Genomic DNA, 24,998 nt, shown 5'->3' with positions numbered 1-24,998 from the left:
CTGTTGTGATGTTAGTGAGAAGAGATTGTTCCATTTTGTTTTTAGTATGGCTAGGATTGTGAATTGTTGTTCTGTTAAAAGTAGGGCTGTCAAGTGATTAAAAAAATTAATCGTGAATAATTGCGTGATTAAACAATAGAATACCATTTATTTTAAATATTTTTTGATGTTTTTTACATTTTCAAATATATATATATATTTCAATTACAACACAGAATACAAAGTATACAGTGCTCATTTTATATTTATTTTTATTACAAAAATATTTACACTGTAAAAAAAATATATTTTTCAATTCACCTCATACAAGTACTGTAGTGCAATCTCTTTATCCTGAAAGCGTAACTTACAAATGCAGATTTTTGTTGGTTAAATAATTGCACTCAAAAACAAAACAGTGTAAAACTTCAGAGCCTACAAGTCCACTCAGTCCTACTTTTCGGTCAGCCAATCACTCAGACAAACAAGGTGGGTTACATTGTGGAGAGATACTGCTGCCTGCTTCTTATTTACAATGTCACCTGAAAGTGAGAACAGGTCTTCGCATGGCACTGTTGTAGCTGGCGTTGCAAGATATTTAGTGCCAGATGTGCTAAAGATTCATATGTCCCTTCATGCTTCAACCACCATTCCAGAGGACATGCTTCCATGCTGATGATGTGCTGAAACTGACACTCCACCCGTAGCTAGAGCCCCCAACATCCCCGTGTGGGGCTGAAGCACCACCCCAGAGCTCCCCCTGGCTCTAAACCCCTGAGCCCGGTGCTCCCGAGGGTCAGAAAGCCTGAGCTCCCTTCCCCAACTGGAGCCTGACCCCCCACACCCTGCAGCTGCAGCCCCAACCACCGCTGTCCCCATGATTGAAGTCTGGAGTCCCCCCTGCGGCTGAGCCCTGCAGGCCTAAAGCCCCGAGGCCCCCCTGCTGGGCCCTGGAATTTTTATAGTATATTGGAGGGGGGGCCCAGAAAGAGAGAGGTTGAAAACCCCTGCAGTACAGTATTTCCTGTTTTGTTTTTTTGGTTTCTGCTACTGCCTGATTGCTTACTTCCAGTTCCACATGCTGTCCAGTTGACCAGCAGTCCATAACTCTGGTGTTCATATCTTTAAGGTTCTACTAGCTGATACATTGTCTGTGCTGACTGAAGTAGCTTTTGCAGGTAATGAAGATAACATCTTGTTGTATTGGATGGGATGGGGATAGAGTTCACACATTTGCTCCCACTATTGTCTGGCTGGAGACAAGTTTCTGAAAGGCTGAAGGTGGCAAATAGTTCTCTTTGAAATGCAAAGGAAACAGACTGATTAACTGTTTTCAGTGTTAACTACATTTGTTTAGGAGATATGCTCCACAACAGATACTTGAATATTGGAAAATCAATTAGCCTGTTTCTACCCTTCTTAAGTGGCCATACTCAAATGCTATGTCCAGCTTCTTCTTTCCTAGTATAGTAGAAAACTCATCTCCCTGCCCCCCCTTTCAAATCAGGTTTCCATTTTTCTCTCTTTGATAATCTAACCTCATTCATTAGTTGTAACATAGCAATCACTCTGGTATCTAGGTGTGGTATACAATGAAATGAGGATCACACGGATTCTGCTCTAAAAGCAAAAACATTCTTTACCCTTCTTTCATTGTTATCCCAAATGATTCTAGTACCTAATGGTTATCTACCTGGAGGACATTGTTGACTTAGGGCTGGTCCACACTAACCCCCCACTTTGAACTAAGATATGCAACTTCAGCTACGTTATTTGTGGGGATGTATCATCCCTACACCAACCTAATTGAAAGTTCCATGAGGAGGTAAGGGTCACGATGGGACACTTGCCAGGCAACGGCTCATGGCCTTGCTGGTAAACAAGGTAATAAATCATGGCCTTATGTAAGGCCCCCTGGTGGTCTAGGGATTATATAAAATGAGGTAAACAAGGTAATAAATCATGGCCTTATGTAAGGCCCCTTGGTGGTGTAGGGATTATATAAGATGAGGTAAACAAGGTAATAAATCATGGCCTTATGTAAGGAACGGTTGAACCAATCGGTGTGGGGCTATACATGTGATAAACACATGATTCTCCTTCTTGTCCAATCCGTAGATATGTGATTATAGCCTAATTGGGTTATGTAATGTTGAGAAAAACTATAAAAGAAAGCTTGTAATAAACAGGATTCGATTCAGCTTGCAACCACATTGGTCGTGTGCTTTATCCGCTCCGCATGGGACCCCACAAATGGTGACCCCGACGTGATTCGGCTTGGACATCGAGGCAGCCGACTGAGGCGTTTGGTGAGAAAAGGCGGAGGTGGCAGCCGCGGCAGGAGGTACCGGAGGATACTGGCTCCTGGTTGTCCGAGAGAGACGTTCGTGAGCTCACAGGTGAGTGGCTGCATTTGACAAAATGGGCTCTGCTTTGTCTGCAGAGGAGGAGACGGTGCATGATTTTTTATTACGCATCGCTGAAAAGCGGGGAGAGAAGCAGAGACGCGGGTTTTTTGTTACTCCTGATACTGTCTTTGATAAAGCAGTCTGGGAAAGCCTCAGCTCTGATCTATGGGAATCGGTTGCCCACGGCAACAAAGAGGTTGTCTCCTTGAGCCAAATTTGGTGCAAATCTAAAAAATTAATCGAGACCCTCACAGCCGAAACTGAGGTGCAGTCGGCGATAGATGACCTTTTTCAAAAAAGGGTGACCTCTCAGCCTGAGTCGCCTGTACCGACGGAGCCGCCAACTGTCCTGCCCGTAGGAGCGCGAGAATTTTTTGGAGGTGAGAACACCTTTATTCCGCTCGTGCCATCGGCTCCGGCACCGGAACGTAACCCTTGTGATATTCCGTTACCCCCCGACACCGAATCTCCGATGGAGGTTTTAAATTCGGACCAGGAGTTTAGAGCTGAAATGTATAAGCAAGGCCTTACACTACAGGAACTTTTAAGTCGCGTGTCACACATTGCCGGAGAGGCACCCCCGCAGTCTCACCTGCTCCGAGCCCTGAAAGGGGGCCCGCCTACATTGGACTATCGAACGAACGCATCCGGGCCCCCCCCCGGGCTAGGCTAAAGCTTGTGCTTGCGGCATGTGGGACTGCTTGACAGGATGCGCAGGCCATCTGCTACACCCTGGCGTGCCGCCGCCAAAGCCGCCTCGCCGCATGCTACCTGGCCGTCCGTTGGTGGCCCCGTCCTCAAATCCTTTCGTTACAACGAACCCGATAGCCCCTCCTGCGTACTCCTCGGGTGCCCCCTTGCCCGTAGTGCCAGACAGTGATCCAGGTACGGGCGGCGGACCTGACCCACCGGATCCGGCACGTAAATGGTTTGGTTTAATTAAAAAAGCCCACATAGAAGGTCAGTTCCTCCCCAGCGCCTTGCCGGTCGTGACGGACCCGCGTCATCCGGACCGACGGCACTGGGCTCCATTGGATTGGAAGCTCGTTAGAGAGGCGCAGAAATCCATTATGTCGTACGGCCTGCACAATCCCTATGTGCAATCCCTGATTAAGCAGATCTTTGTGGGACAGGCCATGTGTCCCTATGATTCTGTTAAATTTGCGGACATGCTCCTGACGCCGACACAACGCCTATTGTGGAAAGATAACTGGACCAAACGAGTGGAAATGGCCATTGTCCGCAACCTGGATCTACCAGATAACAATCCCCTTAAGTTCGCCAGCCTGGACGTGCTTATGGGGCGGGGGCTCTACGCAGACCCGCAAGTGCAGGCGTGACTCGACCCCCGCATTTTGCAGCACTCGCAGAAGCTGGCCTTAGCAGCGTTCAAGGAGGTCCCACAGATGGGTAGACCCACGCCGCCGTATGCTAAGATCACTCAAGTGCTTTCGGAACCGTATTCCACCTTCCTGGATCGACTACGAGAGGCGATAGATCGCTCTGCCAATTTAACGGCCAAAGCAAAGGCGGCTGTCGGGCTTAATCTCGCCACACAGAATGCAAACCCTGTCTGTCGCCGCATTTTGGCAACGTTGCCTAAAACAGCCTCCCTAATGGAGATAATTGAAGCCTGCAACCGCGCCCCCGTATATGAGGAGTCTGAAAAGGCAGAGGTCCATGCCAAGGCACAGGCATCGGCCTTGGCGGTCGCTCTCCGGCCACTAATAGGGGCGAACAAACAACGCGGCAGCCCGCGCTCCTCAGGAACTTGTTTTGCCTGCGGACAGGTGGGACACTTTAAACGTAACTGCCCTAAGCGGGACAAGAAAAAGGGGATGGACTCTGTGCAAGAACACAAGCATGTCCCCTTTCCCGGCGTTTGTAACCGCTGTAGTAAATTCGGCCATCGAGCTTCGGAATGCCGGTCCCGTTTCAAAAAGAATGGTACACCGTTACCGGGAAACAGGACGCGGAGCACCCGGCGGGGGGGCGCGACGACACAAACCTTCCCCAATGCCAGGCTGGTTGTTTGGAATACCTCTCCGGAGCCACCCAAGGAAGTGCCAGAGTGGACCTGGCCACTGCAGCAGATGTAACACTGGAAGATGACAAGGTACATGTTATTTCCTCCACTGTGTTTGGCCCCTTGGGCTACGGACTTAGCGCTCTTTTAATCGGCCGGTCCTCTACATCCAAACAAGGTGTTTTTGTGCTACCCGGCCTTATTGATGCCGACTATACCGGGAATATCGGAATCATGGTCCGCGCCCTCTTCCCACCGGTTAACATTGTGGCGGGTTCTCGTAATGCACAATTGATCCCTTTCCAGGGTGCGGTGCCCTCTACTGCTGCGGTAGAACGCGGCCCCCGTGGTTTTGAATCCACCGACTCACCGCAAATAAACCTCGCCATGACAGTTACGCAACGAAAGCCACTACGAAAGGTGTGCTTCATCGGTCCAGACGGGTGCCAACTCCAACATGAAGCCCTTATAGATACTGGGGCCGATGTGACCATCGTGCCCGCTCAGCACTAGCCCGAGTCTTGGCCCTTACAAACCGCCACATCGTCGGTCCGCGGCATTGGAGGTACCCAACTGACCCGTATCAGCACATACTTTATCACTATCTTTGATGAGGGAGAGCTCGCGGTGACAGCAAAAGTACGACCATATGTTCTCCCTGCCCCTGTCTGGCTGCTGGGACATGATTGTTTAAGCCAGTGGGGGATTGTACTACAGACTTCTCCTTTTGCTTAGCGGCCATTGAGGGGCGGCCGATCCTGCAGTTGGAGTGGTTGACCTCTACTCCGGTATGGGTCGCTCAGTGGCCGCTTCCAGCCCATAAGCTCGCCCATGTACGAGAATTGGTCCAGGAACAGTTGAGCAAGGGCCACCTTGAACCCTCCGTGAGCCCTTGGAATACCCCCATCTTTACTATTCCCAAAAAATCGGGGAAGTGGCGCTTACTCCATGATCTTCGTGCGGTGAACGCCGTTATGAAGGACATGGGAGCTCTCCAACCGGGACTGCCTACCCCTACAATGCTCCCGCATAACTGGCCCTTACTTGTCATAGATCTAAAAGACTGCTTCTTTACAATTCCGCTTCATGTTGCAGACAGGGAAAAGTTTGCCTTCTCCGTTCCTTCTATCAATAAAGCTGAGCCTACTCAGCGCTATCAATGGACTGTGTTACCACAAGGGATGAAAAACTCACCCACCATCTGTCAACTATATGTTGCCTGGGCGATCAAACCACTCCGTGTTGCACATCCTCAATGGGTAATCTATCACTATATGGATGACCTTCTTTTCACCGTGGCCGCTCTCGATTGTGATGCGGCTATCCTTGAGATCACTGCCGCTTTGTGCTCTGCTGGTCTTGTTATCGCCCCTGATAAAGTAGAACGGCAAGTATGCATATCACTGACTCTATTGTACGGCCACAGAAACTAACTATTGACCTTACCGTGCGTAACTTACATGACATCCAGCGGCTTGTCGGTGACCTGCAGTGGGTCCGTGGCCTCTGCGGCATTTCTAATGCTGATCTCGCTCCGCTACTGCGTTTATTAAAAGGTGGCCATAGTCCGGATGAGCCCCGCGTATTGCTACCCGAACACCATGCCGCCCTGCAAGTGATCGCGGATAAGCTCGTGCATCGGTATTCTGGCCGTGTTCATCCCGATTCTCCTATTTCACTAGCAATTCTCTCAAGGGATGCGTCTCTGAAGGCGTTGCTGTTTCAGTGGATCCCTCAGCTACCAAATCCGTTAAATGGGCTTGAATGGATCTTCCCGTCCTTTCAACCCACCAAAACCGTCACTACTCGTGTAAAAGCCATCACATCCCTCATTGTCATAGCCCGCGCCCGTGTGATTGCTATCACTGGTTCAGAACCTGATGTTCTTTATATACTGTTTAATGTTACGTTGTATGCTCATGTTCTTGCTAATGATTTTGTTTTTGCTGCAGCATTATCTGGTTATACAGGTCAAGTCACTCATCATTACCCTTCTCATCGTCTCCTCTCTGTCACAATCCCATTAGAGAAGGTGCTCATGCAACGTTCTTCCCCGGTTCAGGGCCTTACTGTCTTCACTGATGCTAGTGGTAGAGCGGCTCGTGCCAGTCTTTTATGGCGCGACGCTGGTACCTGGCGTCATGAGACGGTTGTGGCTAATGGGTCTCTCCAGGTATTGGAATTTCATGCCATCATCCGTGCCTTTGTCAAATGACCGTCAGAGGGGTGAAATATTGGAACGGCCTTCCGAGGGAAACGGTGGGGGCGACGGACCTGTCTGGTTTTAAGATTAAGTTAGATAAGTTTATGGAGGGAATGGTTTAATGGTAAAACATAGTAGCCAAGGAAAACCAAGCAATGGTACGTAAATAGTATAATGGCCAACAGGGGTCAGACTAGAGATTCTTTCCTACATGCTCGGGGTCTTACTGATCGCCATATTTGGGGTCGGGAAGGAATTTTCCTCCAGGGTAAATTGGCTGAGCCTCTGGAGGTTTTTCGCCTTCCTCCGCAGCATGGGGCAGGGATCGCTAGCAGGAGGGTCTCTGCCAATTGAAGTCACTAAAACACAGGATTGGGGACTTCAACGGCAGAGTCCAGGGAAGGGTTTTGTGGCCTGCAGCATGCAGGGGGTCAGACCAGATGATCATAATGGTCCCTTCTGACCTTAAAGTCTATGAGTCTATGAGGCCTAATGTGCCTCTTAATATTATAAGTCATTCCCTTTATGCGGTAGGGGTGACTCGCCGTCTGGAGCGGTCAGTTCTTAAACATGTGTCTAACCCTGAGCTTTGGCAAGCCCTCCTTCAGCTTTGGCATCTTCTCGATGCTCGTTCCTGTCCTTATTTTATAATGCATATCCGTAGCCATTCCGGTATCACCGACAGCCTTGCTGAAGGTAATACGCTTGTTGATCAGTTGGTTGGCTCGGTCCACGTCCCCGACTCTTTTGCCCAGGCTCGTATCTCCCATGACTTCTTCCACCAATCTTCCCGCGCCCTATCCCGTCAATTCCGGTTCCCATTAGCCACCACCCACGCTGTTGTGGCATCCTGCCCCAGTTGTCAACGGCATATCCTCCCACCATCCCTCCCGTTAGGGGTGAACCCTCGCGGTCTGTCTTCCCTCCAAATTTGGCAAACCGATATCACCTTTTTTTCTGAATTAGGCTCCCTTAAACACCTCCATGTTACGGTCGATACCTTTTCTGGGTTTTTATGGGCCACAGCGTTGCCCAGTACTGGCTCCCGGGACGTTGTCAAGCATTGGTAGGCATGCTTTGCAGTTATGGGCGTCCCAGCCTCTATTAAAACCGATAATGGTGCTGGGTATGTCTCTCGCCGTAGGGCCCAGTTTTTGTCTCTCTGGGATATTTCCCACCTTACTGGCGTCCCTGGTAACTCCACCGGCCAGGCGATCATTGAACGCTCTCACGCTACCCTTAAAACGCTCTTGCTTAAACAAAAAGGGGGAGCTGCCCTCGACCCGCTCATGCGCACACCACATGCCCGTCTCTTTAAGGCGCTCTATGTCCTCAACTGGTTACAGGTAGGGGCGCACGACACTCCACCAGTTGTCCGACACATCTCAGGCATTATGAAACACGACCAGTTACCTGCGGTAAGCCCCCCAGTCAGATGGTTCGATTATACACAGCAGAAATGGAAGGGCCCTGTGGATTTACTAACCTGGGAATGGGGATATGAATGTGTTTCCACCGATGCGGGTCCCCGGTGGGTTCCAGCGAAGTGGGTCCGGCCATGGTTCAAGACACGAATTGCTGAGGAGCCCGACGCCGCCACGCAGGAGCCGGACGACGATCCCGCGACACCGGACCTGCACTTGTTGTTTGTCACAGCCTAGACACCTGATAATGCTGTGCTTCTATTTGTTCGGACTCCTTATTATAGGAGCAGGGGTCTTTGTATGTCCAAACTCTGTACCTTTTGTTAACCCACGACAAAATGTTTGGGTCACCTGGGCGAACCAGACTGGCCAAGAAGCCCTTTTTCGCTTGTCCATGGCCACTCCATCGGATCCCTTTAGAACATGTCTTATTGGCTATCCTTATTTACACCCCAATGGTTTTCGTGGGTATTTATGTAATATTATGTTTTTTAATAGTTCTCTGTATATTTCCCAGTTGTTGAATGTCACCTGTCGTCAGTTTTATAGGTTCGAAGAAAGTAGTCAGGTGGCTAGTAATTGTCCTAATGTTAGTTGGACCCTCCTACAGGCCTTATTTAAGAAAAAGGGGGGAGGTGTGGGGACGTATCATCCCTACACCAACCTAATGGAAAGTTCCATGAGGAGGTAAGGGTCATGATGGGACACTTGCAAGGCAACGGCTCATGGCCTTGCAGGTAAACAAGGTAATAAATCATGGCCTTATGTAAGGCCCCCTGGTGGTCTAGGGATTATATAAGATGAGGTAAACAAGGTAATAAATCATGGCCTTATGTAAGGAACGGTTGAACCAATCGGTGTGGGGCTATACATGTAATAAACACATGATTCTCCTTCTTGTCCAATCCGTAGATGTGTGATTATAGCCTAATTGGGTTATATAATGTTAAGAAAAACTATAAAAGAAAGCTTGTAATAAACAGGATTCGATTCAGCTTGCAACCACATTGGTCATGTGCTTTATCCGCTCCGCATGGGACCCCACAGTTATTCACGTAGCTGAAGTCGAACTCTCTTAGTTCGAACTTACTGCGGGTCCACACAGCAGGCAGGCTCCCCCGTCGACTCCGCGTACTCCTCTCGCCAAGCAGGAGTACCTGCATCGACGGCGAGCACTTCCGGGATCGATTTAGACAAGACGCGATAAATCGATCCCAGAAGATCGATTGCTTACCACCAGACCCGGAGGTAAGTATAGATGTACCTTTATAGTTCAGGTAAAGGGAAGATCTACACAGAGATGTATCTGGCTCTTAGACTCGTAAAACTGGGGCTCATCCTGATCTGTGATGGAAGGAAGTTCCATAGTTTTAAGGCCTTTGGCAAGTATGCTCATCCCCTGAAAGTTTTTTTTTTTTTACTCTAGTCTCTTTATCAGAAGATTTACTTTTTTTTTTAGATCAAAGCTGGGGCAATTTTGGTAAGCAATTAAACCTGGTTACCCTATTTCTGATCATAGTAAGATGAATCATTTTCTTTACGTTGTAAAGTTTTTATTTGTGTGTGATTTGAATGTAGTATTCAGCAAATGTGTCAGCTTGCCAACTCTGAAGACTGTAGTTCTCTGTCCAAAGAACAGATACAGGATATGTAGCATGCTTGTTTGCCTTAACCGTTATAGCAACCACCTCAACCGAGCAAGGACAGTGAATTCTCCATGCCCATTCAATCCTTGCTTTATCTGCTGTGTCGTGGAAAGAATCACCCACGCACTGATTTTAGTTCACAGACTCAGAGCCTGAGGCTTTTATTGCAATACGTACCAAACGCGTTTGGGGTGCAGTTCAAAAACTGACACCCCGAGGGCCGCTCGCAGGCGGGTTTTTATTTCATTAAACCGCAAGCAAAGTACAAACAATATGTCATGAGTTAAGAAACTGGGGTTGGGGTCAGTCCCCCCTCCCGGTACCTTCCTCATTATTTTTCCGAGAGGTGGGTGTTTATTTGGGTAGAGGGGCACTTGGCGATTTTCCCCAGGGGTGGTACTTGGCACCAGTTTGGGTACATTTCTCAGCAAGGCACATGTTATTTTCCGGGGGTTTTCGGTTAAGGGGGGGGGGTTATCATGGGACGCTAAAAGAAGATCTATGATTGGTTAATTTGCAGATAGCTGGAATTGAAAAATGGTGCAGATAGCCGCAACTGCAAGAATGATTAACTCTTTGCAAAAGCAATTTCTTAATGTAAGTGGATATTCTATTTTTAGAGCAGTTTCATAAACTTGCGGTTATTATGTTGCTAAAGCAGTTTCTTGCTGTAGCCTTTAGCATTGTTCTGTGTTTTTCTCCCCCGCCCCCGGTCATTACCCTTGACCAAGTTTGGTAGAGAACCGTGTTGTTCAGTCTTAGGCCTGTACTACTCTGTGTAAAGTCAGTCAGCATAACAGATCTCTGTTGGAGGGTTTATTTCGGGGCCTTCAGATTTAAAGCTCTGCCTATTAAAAAGAAGGTCCCCCTGTTCTATTTCCCCACAGCTGTGACAAAGTTCTTCCTCTTGGTAGGCCCTGCACTTATTGGCGGATTTTCTTGCCTCAGAGATTCAGCATGTGGGTTGGGGAACAGCCCAGAGACCTTCCCCTCTAGGACAACCCACAGTCCAGGTCAATTGGGAGGTTTGGGGGGGAACTCAGGCCCGCCCTCTACTCCAGGTTCCAGCCCAGGGCCCTGTGGACTGCAGCTGTCTATAGTGCCTCCTGTAACAGCTGCATGACAGCTACAACTCCCTGGACTACTTTTCCATGGCCTCCTCCAAACACCTTCTTTATTCTCACCACAGGACCTTCCTCCTCCTGTCTGATAACACTTGTGTTCCTCAGTCCTCCAACAGCACACCCTCTCAGCTCCTTGCACTTCTTGCACCCAGCTCCTCACACTCACACCACAAACTGAAGTGAGCTCCTTTTTAAAACCCAGGTGCCCTGATTAGCCTGCCTTAATTGATTCTAGCAGCTGCTTCTTAATTGGCTCCATGTGTCCTAATTAGCCTGCCTGCCTTAACTGGTTCTAGCAAGTTCCTGATTACTCTAGTGCAGCCCCTGCTCTAGTCACTCAGGGAACAGAAAACTACTCATCCAGTGACCAGTATATTTGCCGTCTACCTGTATCCCACTGGTCTGGGTGTGTCACACTGCTTAGGCTACAAGTACCAACAAAATTCCAAATGATGCTACACTGACTCCTGTGACATAGAACTGCACTGAGACCATCAAAATTCATTGCACAGTCTGCCAAACGTAAGATGGTAACAACTGTCTCTAACTACAACCCTGGGTTATATGTTAATTGGTAAACTAGAGATGAAAGACTCTGAATCATCAGTTCCCTGAATTGCTAAATTGGACTAGAGACAATCATTTCCTTCACTCTCCAAAGTGATATTTTCTCCAATTGTAATTGGTTCCTCTTTTAATCTTACTTTCTATGGTTATAATTCTGTTTTCTCCTAGACTTCCATAGATCACTCCTTCTTCAGATCCTGACTACACTGAGCCTTTGAGTTAGCTGAAAATGTTTTAACTATTTAAATATTTAAAAGTTTAAATTGGGTTTAGAGAGGATAAGGTGCTAGCCAGAAGGTTGGATTCCCTGCTCCACCACAGACTTCCTCTGTAACCTTGGGCAATTCACTTGAGCTCCGTGCCTCAGTTTCCCCTCTGTAAAAATAATACTTACATACCTCACAGGAGTATTGTGAGGATAAATACATTCAAGATTGTGAGGTATTCAGATACTGTAGTGATGGGGACCAGATAAATACCTTAGATAGATACATTCAGTCTAGCCCAGGCTAAATTGTTCAGTCAATCCACGTTAAAACTGTTAACCTCTTTTAAGCCATTTAAAATCAGTTCAGCTAATTTGATTAAATGCCCATTGTAAGTGAGGCAAAAGTGTCCTGTTTTTCTTCTACTGATTTGCATTACAGTATTTTAATAGCAGTGCCTTTCCCATATGTATTCAGTCATCATATGTATTGAGGAGGGTGGGGGTTTTTAGTACTTTGTTTCCATGAGATACATGTGAAACAATGGCTTTGCTTAATGGCCTTGCCACTCTGCTATTTTTTATCATTAGGGAAGTAATTTATTCTGTGCTCTGAGGTAACAAAAGGATGTGTTCAACTAGATGGCCTCTGATGAGATAGTTTACATTCCTGCAAAAGAATCTTTGTTCACTCCCAGGATGTCATGGCCAGCATAATAGCTTTCTCTGGACCTTTATAAAAATAACACACTAGTAATCCAGATAACCTCTGATACATATGTCTCAGTTGAATTCCCAGAGCTCTTCTTCCTTCATCCAGGACATAAACAACAATCAGAGCAGAGACAACTGTTTCCATCTTGTTTTTCTTTCTTTCAGCAGCTGCTGCTCAGGGAGACAGAATACAAACTTAGTCGTTGTGATTGAAATCACTTATTTTAACTGCTGATGCATATTAGCTTTGAACACACCTTTATAGGCCATGTCTTCACAAAGAAAAAGGTGTGTTTGCTAACATGTTACACGTTAATACCCTAGCATAGATTTGTATTAATTCTTTAACCCTAGTGAGGATCCTCAGGTTTAACTCACCACCTCATATGTGTTAAAAATACTTGTCTTATCTACTCTAGGATTTTAACATGTTAACAAACATTTTTTTCTAGTGAAGACCAGGTCTATATGTCTCTTCATCTCTATCTGCTTTTAAAGGTGTCTCTGAAAATGGGGGTGAAAAAGGCCTTCCACACATTTTTTGCTTGTTTATGATGAAAGGTATTTTCAGAAGAAAGCTTTGTTTATATTAAAAATTCAGTTCCTGCCTAGCCTGAAAGACATTATGATTGGAGAATTAGTGAAATAAGGATATTATTAAAGGGAAGAGAGTTTAGGGTTTTTGCTGTTTTGAAATGAATGTATCTGTGAGACTGAGGGTATTATTGTGGGAAAGCTGGCTGAAGTGAATGAGAAGTTTTATATTAAGATCTGAATGCAACATGGTTCCATATTTCTGGTTCACTTCCTAACTCCCACAGGCTAACCCTATTTGTCAACAGTAACACTGTTACAGTGGAATGCAGCTGATGTGGGAGGTTATGATTACAGGGGGAGAGATGGACCCATTCCAGCTAGGAGTCTGAAAACTAGGAGAGCAACCTTGAACTGGATTTTGTGTTCAATCTGTACAGAGAGTGGCTTTGTGGGATGATGTGTTCCTGGTAGCCTGTGTTGCTAAGTAGATGGCTGCTAGAGCTTCTTCAAGGCAGGAGACTTGCTTCCTTAATAAAGAGACTTGAAACAGTCCCAGCTAGATATCACACTTGTGTGGATCATTGTGGCCAAATCTGCATTCATTTAGATCAGGTACAATCTTTTGGCCAGCTGCAGATGGCAGAGAGCATTTTTTGCTGCTGCAGCTACTTAGGTATCCAAATATGGTACAAAAGGACTTGTCCACACAAGAAAATTTACTGGTATAATACTATATAGTTACACCGTGTTAGGGTCTGAGATGTCGAATAACCCACTGTAGGTAATAAGAAGACTGTAGGTCTGTTTCAAATGAATGCAAGCCTGTCTATATAGGACACTTGTTTATGACTGACGGAATTCTCCATGCATTACCCAAGATTTCTACAACAGTTCTTACCAGGTTCTTATCGTGTTTTGAACATAATTTTCCAGAAGTCAGCAAACATAAAGATATCCTACACTAGCTTTAGCTTGGTACAGAAGGAGTGTTGGTTAAGCATCAACAAAATCATTCATCTTCTCCTGTCTTTCCTGGTATGGCTCTGCAGCTGGCACAACAGTTTGACAGATTCTGCTAAGCTTTCTGCAGGTAGAGAAATTAAAGCATTCATCTTCAACGCACTCCAAAGTGATACAATTAAGCATGCATACAAAGCACTCTACATATATTTCACTTTAGTACTAGCTACTTTCTTATATTAGTTACACAAACACTGTAACAAAAACAACAAGGAGTCTGGTGGCACCTTAAAGACTAACAGATTTATTTGGGCATAAGCTTTCGTGAGTAAAAACCTCACTTCTTCGGATGCATCCGAAGAAGTGAGGTTTTTACTCACGAAAGCTTATGCCCAAATAAATCTGTTAGTCTTTAAGGTGCCACCAGACTCCTTGTTGTTTTTGTAGATACAGACTAACACGGCTACCCCCTGATAACAAACACTGTATTCAATTATGTTTGTAATTACAGAAATAAAAGCAAAGTACACTTCTTATGCGTCTGCTAGTGAGAACTGGTTTTGTAGTCTTTTAGCATAATTTCATTCCTTATATAGAAATTGCCATTGCAACATTGCTTTTTCAGAAAGTATTTTCCCCCTTCTCCTTTGGCCTAGCTCAAAGCATGATGGGAGTCTGGTTCCATTATCATCAACACTGGTGTAACTCTCAGCGTGGTCAGGTCACTCTGATACTGGACTAAGTGACTTTGCCGCCCAGTGTGTAGCGGAGGTCGCTTCCCTTTGTTATTTGTTTTCTGCAATCAATCAATAATGAGAATAACATAGTTTTGTTTTATTTGCAAATTTATGAATTTTCAGCAAAGCTACCCCTAGTTGGGCTTATTCCAATGGGGGGGGGGGGAAGAGAAATTCCCCCCTCACCCCAATATTTTTTATTTCACATTTTTGTTTTCAATGATCAACTGACCCAATTGCATCAGCGGGGGACTCTCTTAAACAAATTCCAATTCCTTGCAAAAGCTTCTTCACTGCTTGCAACCCGACCCCCACAAAACTTTGGCTCAGCAGCTCCGCCCACCGCGGCTGCGGGACTCGGAGCGGCTGCAGGACAGCCTTGGGGGCCAGACGGCAGCCCACCTCGCTCGGCTTGGGGGCCTGGCGCTGGGCTCTGCTAGCGGGGAGGGAGGGGGGTAGGGAGAGCGAATGGAATTCGGAGGACGCTAGGACCGCAGCTTGTCTGCCGCCGCCTGCTCCTCTGGGGCGAGCGTTCCTGGGGGCGGGTCCAGGCAGCCGGGGCGGGGCGGGGCGGGGCGGGGTTGGGCAGTTTGCGGGTCAGTCCGGGACCGGGTTGGAACGCGGCGCTCGGGCCGCGCGCGAGAGCGATTGCGAGCAGAGCAGAGGCAACGGCTCGCGCTCTCGGGGGACCAACAACGGATTCGCCCCTCCCCCCCCCACTCCATTGGTCGCGCCTCGTTCCAGCTCCCGCTGCCGGCTGCGCTTCACCGGGACCATCCGTCCCGCCCGCCTCTCCGAGCCCGCTACATGCTCAGGTACCTGCGCGGCGGCGGCGTCCCGAGCGGCCGGCTGGGGAGCGCGCGGGAGAGGTGGCGGCCGGGCTCCGGGGCGCTTGGGCAAGAGGACTCCCCGCCCCCCGCTCGCTGAACCGAGGCCGAGTGTGGAGATAACCCCCCCCCCCCGCGCCCCCCCCTCCGCAGCGCAAGGGGGGGGCATCAGTCTCGTCGCCCCAGTGGTTGGGGGTCGCGTCGCTGCGGGTCATCAGCCTGCGCCGCTCTCCGCGGCTCTAGGGGACCCCCTAGTGGGGGGAGGGGCGAGCGGCCCCGGGGAGCCGCGGGTGGGGGGAGAGCTGCCTCCGCCCAGATCTTCGCAGCCGGGCGTGTTTGGAGGCGTCCGCGCCGCTTCTCTGCGAGACGCCGGCGATCCGAAGCGGGGTTGGGGGTTCTGAGCGGCTGGCGCGGGCGCTTTGTCGCTGGGCCTCGGGAGGAAGCGGCGCCTCCCCGCTTTCCCTCTCCCCGGTGCCAAGGGAAGGAGCCTGAGGCCCAGGCGTGTCCCCAGGTTGATCACTGTTCCAGCCCGTGTCGAGTTGCTGTTACTAAAACGGGCTCCCTGGGATCGCACAAAGGATATACAATTCTCAGGGGTGAGCCTCCTGGGTGCGCGATGCTCCGCAGTTATTCATTACAGTTTTCAGGGGGTATGTGTAGGGAAACGCAGTGATTAGTTGGGTCTCGAACAATAAACTCTGCGTGTGTATTTATGTATAATATAGAAATCATGATACTTTAGTGTTCCTGTTACTCAGAACTGTTTGGAGTTTAAAAACAGAACTTAGTGCATATAGATTTGGATGGTACTAGTTCAAATAGTATAAACGGAATGATTCAGTGGTTTTGTACGCAGCATTGAGGAGGATGGCAGTAGCCCATAGAGACATCTGCATTAACTGTACCTAGCACCCAGTCCATATCTGGCAAACAGCAACACAACATGCATCTTGCTTCTGACTTATTCTGCATATAAAAAGAACAGGTTAGGACAATTTGAACTACTAGTTGGATTTCACAGTAAAGGTTAGTATGACTGCAAAGTAACTCAATTCACTAACAGTTTTGTTTGATGGTGTTGAGATTAACACTATTTCTAAAACTTGAGTTCCAGGTTTTGTCTTGGACATATCACTTTAGTTTTACTCTTCTGACACTCTTTTAACTGTTTTATATACATTTGAACAGTTTCAACCAGAGAGACTAGAAAGACCTGCCATAGCCCAGGGCACTCACCTGGGAGGGGGCAGACCCATCAGATTCCTGTTCCATATCAGGTCAGACTGTGATCAGATACAAAGGTGGTGACCATGATATACGAACATTTATAGACTACAGTACAGATTAGAATTCTTTTGAACACAAAGAAAAATATAGTTTCCAAAGATGTTTTCATGTTCAATTCAAGATGGTAATGTAAATAAAAATCCCCCAGTCATCAGTTTTTGTGCCATATGCTGATCTCCATATATCCCTCAATACCATGGTCCATTCAGGACTTGCATTTATGATTCAGCCTAGAACCATTAATGCACATCTAAGGTTATACTGTGACGATATAAAACTCTGGCTAGAAGGGACACCCAGAAGCTGAGTGGTGTGACTGAACTACCAAACCAATCTGTGGAGCTAAAGAAGAAGAAAACTTTCATCGTAAGGGACATAAATTGTTAGCATCACAGATATGATGAACTGGAATTCTCTGAAGTGCACTGAAAACATAGTTTATGCTATTTGCAAGGCCAAAGCATACAGCGGAAAAAGGAAATGCAAGAACAGAATCACTAAAACTTGCTCCATAAACTCGTGCTCATGCCATTGGAAGGTAAATAAATAAAAGCTGAGGAGGCTTGGTCTGTGTCTCAAAAAGCTATTGGCATGCTGAAGATTGTGAGTCTTAAGAACCATGTTGTTCAGCCCTCTCAACCTTGTTTTTTTTGGGCCATTGAGCTGATAGCAGGCTTCCTTACTCTAGCCAGCCTCAAGGGATGACTTAAAAAAAATAAATAACAACCTCACCATAGTAACTTATGACTACACTTTGATTCTTTGTAGGTGAGCTAGAGTCCCACCATGCTTTGTGTTTATAATTCTTTGTATTTAAGCTTAACTTTATCTGCCCTATTGTGTTATCAATAAGCTGAATTTTGCTTGACCGTAGCATATTAGTAAGGGGTTGTGTGTCCTCTGACCCATTGACTATTAGGAAATGTGTCCAGATGGCCAGAAAAGGGCTACTTGTGATTGAGGAGTGGGTAGCTGTTTTCTGTAATTGATGAAGTAATGATCTTCTGATAGATGCTTTTAGTTTATCAGGAACCACTCTAGCAAATGTTTTGTCATAATGATCTGGCTACAAATATCTTTTATGATTGAACAATCCATTATTTTATAAAGAAGGATATTGAACAATTGAAAATGGTTCAGCGAAGAGCAGTCAGAATGCTAAAAGGATTAGGAAGCATGCCTGATGATAGTAGACTCAAAGAACTCAGTGTATACTTCTAAGAACCAGGGTCAGGCCAATGGTTGATCTAGCCTACTATCCTCTCTCTGTTTGTCAGTGGCCAGTACCAGAGCTTCAGGGAGAGTGTGCCAAACGGGACAGTTGGAATGATCCTCCCCTGTTTCTCACCTGGCTTCTGGCAGTCAGAGATTTAGGGCCACCTCAAGCTTGGGGGTTGTATCCCTGACCATCTTTGCTAATAGCTGTTGATTCTTCTTAACCAAGGGAAAGTTAAGGGGTGACTTGGTTAGTCTATACGAATCTACAGGGGGAACAAATGTTTAATAATGGAATTTTCAGTTTAGCAGAGGCAGATATAACGTGATTCAATGGCTGGAAGTTGAAGCTAGATAAATTAGACTTGAAAAAGGGATACATTTTTAATAGTGAGAGTAACTAATCATTGGAACAATTTACCAAGGATTGTGGTGGATTCTCCATGACTGACAATTTTTAGATTTAAGTTTGGATCTTCTTATTAAAAGATGTGACCTAGGAATTATTTTGAGGATGTTCTTGGCCTATGTTATATAGGAGGTCAGACTAGATGATCACAATGGTTCCTGCTGACCTTATCCCTGAAACAGGTGTCTTCAGCTTACCAATTATGTAAAGCAGTGCTAGTAAATATTCATCTTTTATAATTCTTTGTGTATTAAGCTCACAGTTCTTTGGCCAAAAATTCCAGAATTCTTGCTGTGTTGGCCGAAGCTTGTCTACGATAGTGCTTTATTTTAAACTGAGCTACTGTGAGACTAACATCTGTTATCATTGATAGGACTGTATTGTAATATCCACTCTTCTTATTCTGACCTTGCTGACATAGTCCAGAAGCAGAAAGGACTAATTAACAAAGTTTGGTGGTTGTCATAAATGGGCAATGTAATTGACCAGATAGGCAGGGAACATTTATTGTAACAGCAAACCATTGAGTAATGAATTGATTAATATCTAAGTCACTAAGAGATAATTATGGCCACAGATGGCTTCAGGATACTCCTGGGGGAATTCTGTGCCACTGCATGTGTGCATAATTAATGAGCTGTGCATATTTTTAATTTTTTTTTTTTGCACAGAAAAAAGCTTCTGCTGAAAAGTTGCTGCAGTTTCATCTTTTGCCCACCAGAGGGTGATAGACCACAGCAGCTGCTGCCAGTCAGCTAGGGAAGAGAAAGAGCCTGCAGAGCCTTCTTCACCGCGCCTGTAGGGCCAGGTCAGGAGACGGACTATGGGGAGACAGTGTGGGGCTGCTGGGGGGTCCACAAACAGGGGCGTCCACAGACGGGCTCATAAGGGCTAGTGGGGAAGGACAGACTGGGGCAGTGGCTGAATGGGAGTGGAGGCGCAGGGCCACATAGGGATGGGGGAGTGGGTGTCTTGAGTGTGGGTGGAGGGACACCGTGCCTAACTGAATGGGAGAGGTTAGGGGTCAGCCAGGGTCTGCATGGGGGAAGCTCCCTAACAGTTCCTCCCGTCTCCCTCAAGAAACTTGTTCCAGAATTTTTTAATTTTTTGGTGCAGAATTCCCCCAGGAGTATAAGTAGTGATTAAATAGTTACAGCTGTCATTGACTTATTGATTAGGTAAGTTAAATAAGATTAAAACATGAGGGAGAAAATTTCAGTAAGGACATTCTGATATCTAAGAAATTCCTCAGACTCCATTTTGTGTCCCTAGCTTCCATTTGGAATAAGCAAAAATCACTCTACCATTAGACACTGCATGTCATATACCACTGGATGCTGCGAGTCACATGGTCACTGAAAATAGCTCAAGGGCAGAAAGGTTAAAGTAGTAATAAAATAAAACAATGATGGGTCACCACAGGTGAGCTTCTGTGGTGCAGAAGGGGAAAGATTGCTTGAGCTTCAAATGAGGTAAATAACATAAAATTAGCCGAAAGCCAAGGGGGTGAAAGATCAGCAGATCATAACTTTGAAGTAAACAACTGGCAGTGACCATTTGCAGTAAGGAGCTGATAGGACAGTATAAAAGTAGACACTCAGGAGCAGAGAGAGCAGTAGGGAGAAGATTGGGATGGAGCGGACAGGAGCTCCCAGTTGAAGCGATTGGGATGGAGCAGAGCCAAGCTGATAGCTGCCTGAAGCTGACAGCAGTGGCAGCAGTAGAAAGCAACTGACAGTAAGCTTGCTAGTGATAATTATAGTGTAGCATAGCATAAAGTAGTATAGAGTGTGTGTAAGTTAGTAAAGACTGGCCATCTGTTACAGAGCACACTCAGAATCATTTGAACTGTACGTTATTGCGGTTTAAAATGCCTTTTAGCTTAGAATAAGGGCTTTGTATTTTATTTAGGTTTTTAGGTTATTACTGTATTAGGAATTTAGTTGCATTAATAAAAAGATGCCTTGTTTTGGAAAAAATACTGCCTGTCAATCATTTATTGGAAGGCTGTATCTGTGTCCTTCAAGTATTTCCTTAACTATCCTGAAAACCCATACTTTAGGAAGGACAGATTAAGGGAGCAGTAGGTAGGCTATTCTAGGGGCTCCCAAAACCTGTTTTTGGGTAACAATCCCTGGGGGAAAAAAGGCTTTTAAAATGTTTTTTATTCTAAACTAATATGTCTAGGGGAAGTTGTGGAATCTCCATCATTGGAGATTTTAAAGAGCAAGTTAGACAAACATCTGTCAGGGATGGTCTAGATCAGTGGTGGGCAACCTGCGGCACATGCCCGCATGCCGCCTGTCAGGGTAATCCACTGGCGGGCCACCAGACAGTTTGTTTACATTTGCATGGAACTGTACACTTTGTATTCTGTGGTGTAATTGAAATCAATATATTTGAAAATGTAGAAAACATCCAAAAATATTTAAATAAATGGTATTCTATTATTGTTTAACAGTGAGATTAATGGCAATTAGTTTTGTTAATTGCTTGACAGTCTTAGTTTAAATATGTGTGTATAGTTAAGGTGTACCCTCCTAGATATCAAAAAAGATTTACCAAATCTAGTTTAAAGGTTCTGTGTAGTTGTAAGTCATGTTTTAATGGTTATATCAACCAATGAGAATTTAACTTTAGAAAATAACTAAAGTACAAATGGAAAAGTTAATTAAAATTAATTTCATTTGAGACATTTAAATTGGTGATTTAAATTGCCTTGATTTAATCAGTCCACCCTGCAAAATAAGGAATTAAAGAAGCGGTGACTACAGTCACGTATGGGACATCATTACCTACAGCCACAATTGTAAGGCGACATTGCCCTCATGTTAAGCAAACTAGGCTGAAGCCGGTATTGCTTGTCTAAGTATCATTCCTGTATGTCCAATTTTAAGCATTAGAAATGACCCTTAAAATGATTTTCAATACAGTTTACATGATTGATAAGCTTCAGGGATTTCTAACCCAGTTGTCGTTAAGTGCAACTGTAGTAGCAAGCAATTTTTTATGAGTTTAAAAAATTTCAGTGGGTGATACCTTATTTATGAAGTAATCTCTTAACCATCACTGAACATAGTTTGATCATAACTCCATATCAATCATATGTTTTGTTCCTTACGTCACTTATTTGTAGTAACAGACATCCTTTGTCTGTTACCCTTGCTAAGGGTCCCTTTGTGGGCATCTGGACTAAATCAGCAAGATTAAGGTAGAGTATATAGAGTACGCACATTCCTAATCACTAGTCACACTCTAGCTCAGTCTAAAACAAAGTGCTGCACGATAAGGATTCTGTTCTTTGACCAAAGAATCGTGACAGTTTAGTGTACACTTTGCACATTGGCTTTGGTGCTGTGCTGTTCCTCAGTGGAATACTGTGCCGCTGTGTGGTGTCATTCACCTCACAATAAATTGGTCAACATTGAATTGAACTTGACCATGTGCATCATCACAGGCACACTGTGCCCCACTCCTATTCTTGGCCACCAGTTCTGAGCAACATAGCTCCTCCACACATTCATCATGGAGAGTCTAAGGGTGGACTAGTGGAAAAGCTATGTGCCAATCCAGGTCTCCCACTGTATATGGACATCTTCAGTCACCCCAGAGCACAATTTATGTCGAGGCGTCCACTGTGGAATCTGTCAGCAGCTATACCCTATGGCACAATGAGTGGTCAGCTAAAGATGTTTGAAATATTTTTGCTTGTCAGTGATCCAGCCTTTTGACCCCTGGGATTTGACCTGCCATGTCAGCTTTGGACTCTCCTGAACAGGTTCCAAACTGGCCAAGGAATACGTGCAGCCAACCTCTACACTTGGGTCTGCACGATGACCCACATGTCAGCGTTGCCACTGTCAGTCAATAGCTCATGTTATTGACAAATGTCAACTAACTAGATTTCATAGTAGGCTTAGGACCTTTCATTCTGCCGATGAAGCTGCTGTTGGGTGTCTTGGCAAGCAAATGCTAGAAGAAGTGTACAAAAGAATCATACAATTAATATTTACTAATAAAGCTCCAGTGATGTTGATGCTTGAGCTACTAATGCAGTGAGGATGCAACAACATAAGTTTGGACAAGTCATCAGCTGTTAATCCAGTCGATGCTGCTGCTAACCAAATCACTCTGCGTAACTCCAGTGTTTTGCAGTGGGTTTCTGGCCCATGATTAAGGCTTCTAGGTGTTATAATAAAACAAATAATAACACTGCTCTACAGCCAAAATGCTTCTGAAATAAATGTAGTCAAACTTTACTAATTCTGGGTCACTGAGAACGAAAATGATGCTTAAAATTGTTGATTGGCTCTAGTTTTCAAGATATGCTATTGGGTCAGTATATACGACCCTTGACTTGGGAGTGGCGGAGGATAAGTGAGTTATAAAGGGAAGGGATCTCAATTTAAACCAGAAATGACTAAAATACATCTTTGACTGGATCTAGGAATAAATCTATGACTGGGTTTGGACAGTACTTATTTTTTAGGCAAAACAATGAATGATGCAATCTGAAACTGGTATTGCGTCATACACGATATGAATTGCATCATGTTATTCCTAGAAGTCATGGATGATGTAATCATAACAAAGCTTACATCACTCTGCTGAACAAATTGCCCTGTATCAGCTCTAGAAATCATACAGTGTCGTGCTCTCTTATTCGTCAGTGTTTGATTTTGCAAAGGGACACATTTCTGTTTAGCCAAAGTGAGCAGAGATGCCTAGTACTTGTGTGAACAGTGCAGATAACTTCTGCTATGTTTGTGGTGAAGTGACTTTTGCATCACAAAAGCGCAGTATAACCACTATGGTTAAGAAAGCCTATCACCTTTATTTTGGCTGCAAAATTGGAGATCAGGACAAGAGGTGGGCCCCACACATATGCTGCAACACTTGTGCAACAAATCTTCACCAGTGGTTGAACAGGGAAAGGAAATCTCTGCCGTTTGCAGTGCCAATGATTTGGAGAGAGCCAACAGATCATACCAGCAATTGTTACTTCTGCATGGTGCCTCCAGTTGGGAAAGGTGTGTCAAAGAAGAAAAAGTGGACTATGCATTATCCAAACATTCCATCAGCTATATGCCCAGTACCCCACGGAGGAGAACTGCCGGTTCCCGATGCACCAGAGTCATTCTCACTTGAGTCAGACGAGGAAGAGGATGAAACTTCTGGTCCTGAACCATCAATGTCACAGGACCCACATTTTCTCCCATCCTCCTCCTCTGAATCACACCTCATAACACAAGGTGAACTGAATGACCTTGTCAGGGATTTGGAACTAACGAAGAATAAGGCAGAGCTGTTGGGCTCCAGACTACAGCAGTGGAATCTCCTGGTAGGTGATGTTAGGGTTTCCATGTACCGTGACCGTCAAAAGGATCTTGTCCCATTCTTCTTCATGGAAGGTGATCTTGCAGCCTGTAACAACATCGATGGTGTGATGGCAGGCCACAACATCGTTCACGATCCAGATGAGTGGAGACTGTTCATTGATTCATCGAAGACTAGTCTTAAAGCTGTTTTACTGCATAATGGCAATGTTTTGCCATCAATTCCAGTTGGTCATGCAGTCCATATGAAGGAAACCTATGACAACATGAAACAACTTTTGAGGTGCATAAACTATGACCAACATCAGTGCAGCTTTGTGGCGATTTGAAGGTTGTTGCTCTCTTGCTTGGTCTGCAGACTGGATACACAAAGTACTGCTGTTTTCTCTGCGAATGGGATAGTCGTGCAAGAGATTCCCACTACATCAAGAAAGATTGGCCTCTCCGACAGTCATTGGAGCCTGGGAGGAAAAGTGTTCAGCATCCACCACTTGTTGAATCAAGGAAGATTTTGTTACCGCCCTTACACATCAAGCTGGGTCTGATGAAGAACTTTGTCAAGGCCATTGACAAAACATAAGCAGCTTTCAAGTATCTCCGTGGAAAGTTTTCAAGGTTAAGTGAAGCTAAGATAAAGGAAGGTGTCTTTGTTGGTCCTCAGATTTGTGAACTTCTTCGAGATGATGCATTTGACCATGCACTGCGTGGCAAGGAAAAGACGGCATGGAAAGCCTTCCAGTTAGTGGCAATAAATTTTCTCGGAAACAACAAGGCAGACAACTACAGGTTGTTGGTGGAAAACCTCCTCAAGGCATACAAAAGCCTTGGTTGCAACATGTCACTAAAGATACATTTTTTGCACTCTCATCTAGATTTTTTTCCACCGAACTGCGGAGCAGTGAGCGACGAGCACGGCGAGCGATTTCACCAGGACATTGCAACAATGGAGAAATGCTATCAGGGCAAATGGAGCCCATCAATTCTTGCAGACTATTGCTGGACAGTGACAAGAGATGCTCCATTTAATGAATACAAGAGACAAGCCAAGAAGCGCCGAGTAGACTCTGAATAGGATTAAACTATGTACAGAATAGTTTTTTGCCTTTTGTTTCATAATATATTTTATTTATATAACCCTTTTGCTGATTTTTAAAGTGTTACATAAACAGGACAGGTGAAATATCATGTAAAGCAACCATAAACACATGAAAAGACCTAGGTTTACAATTTATGATTAAAACTCTATCTACACAATATACATAGACATAAAATGTAAAATCTTAAATATCTTAGAAACAGTAGCCAATCAGTTGTTTTAATTGTCATATTTGCACATCAAAATACATAATAAATAGCACATTTTATCTCTGAAGGAGATGACTTCTCAAAAATTG

General features: G+C 45.4%; 1 protein-coding gene and 1 long non-coding RNA gene across 12 annotated transcripts in view; one reads left to right on the top strand and one right to left on the bottom strand.

The window, feature by feature from the left end:
• Nucleotides 1-9,816: 9,816 nt before the first annotated feature.
• LOC122173182 (uncharacterized) lies at nucleotides 9,817-15,476 on the bottom strand. 2 transcript variants are annotated; one of them, XR_006173675.2, is made up of 3 exons: nucleotides 15,350-15,476; nucleotides 13,732-13,917; nucleotides 9,817-12,467 (listed from the first exon to the last, which is right to left on the bottom strand). It is a non-coding gene; the product is annotated as an uncharacterized LOC122173182 (long non-coding RNA). The 2 variants fall into 2 exon arrangements; XR_010592398.1 differs by lacking the exon at nucleotides 15,350-15,476 and having other exon boundaries at nucleotides 13,732-14,143.
• Nucleotides 15,085-24,998, top strand: part of RESF1 (retroelement silencing factor 1) — a 48,086-nt gene continuing 38,172 nt past the window's right edge. For 2 of the 10 annotated variants that reach the window (XM_065566195.1, XM_065566214.1), the window contains exons 1-2: nucleotides 15,103-15,345; nucleotides 18,940-19,076. The gene's annotated coding sequence lies outside the window, so the exon portion shown is untranslated. Of the gene's footprint in view, nucleotides 15,346-15,676; nucleotides 15,954-16,007; nucleotides 16,384-18,939; nucleotides 19,077-19,224; nucleotides 20,006-24,998 lie in introns of those variants that run through there. The other 8 variants (XM_065566239.1, XM_065566198.1, XM_065566203.1 and 5 more) reach the window with 7 other exon arrangements.

This window comes from Chrysemys picta, chromosome 1 (assembly GCF_011386835.1).
Source record: "Chrysemys picta bellii isolate R12L10 chromosome 1, ASM1138683v2, whole genome shotgun sequence".
NCBI lineage: Eukaryota > Metazoa > Chordata > Testudines > Emydidae > Chrysemys > Chrysemys picta.
The sequence above is the reverse complement of the archived record's forward strand: the minus strand, read 5'-3'. Positions and strand labels throughout refer to the sequence as shown.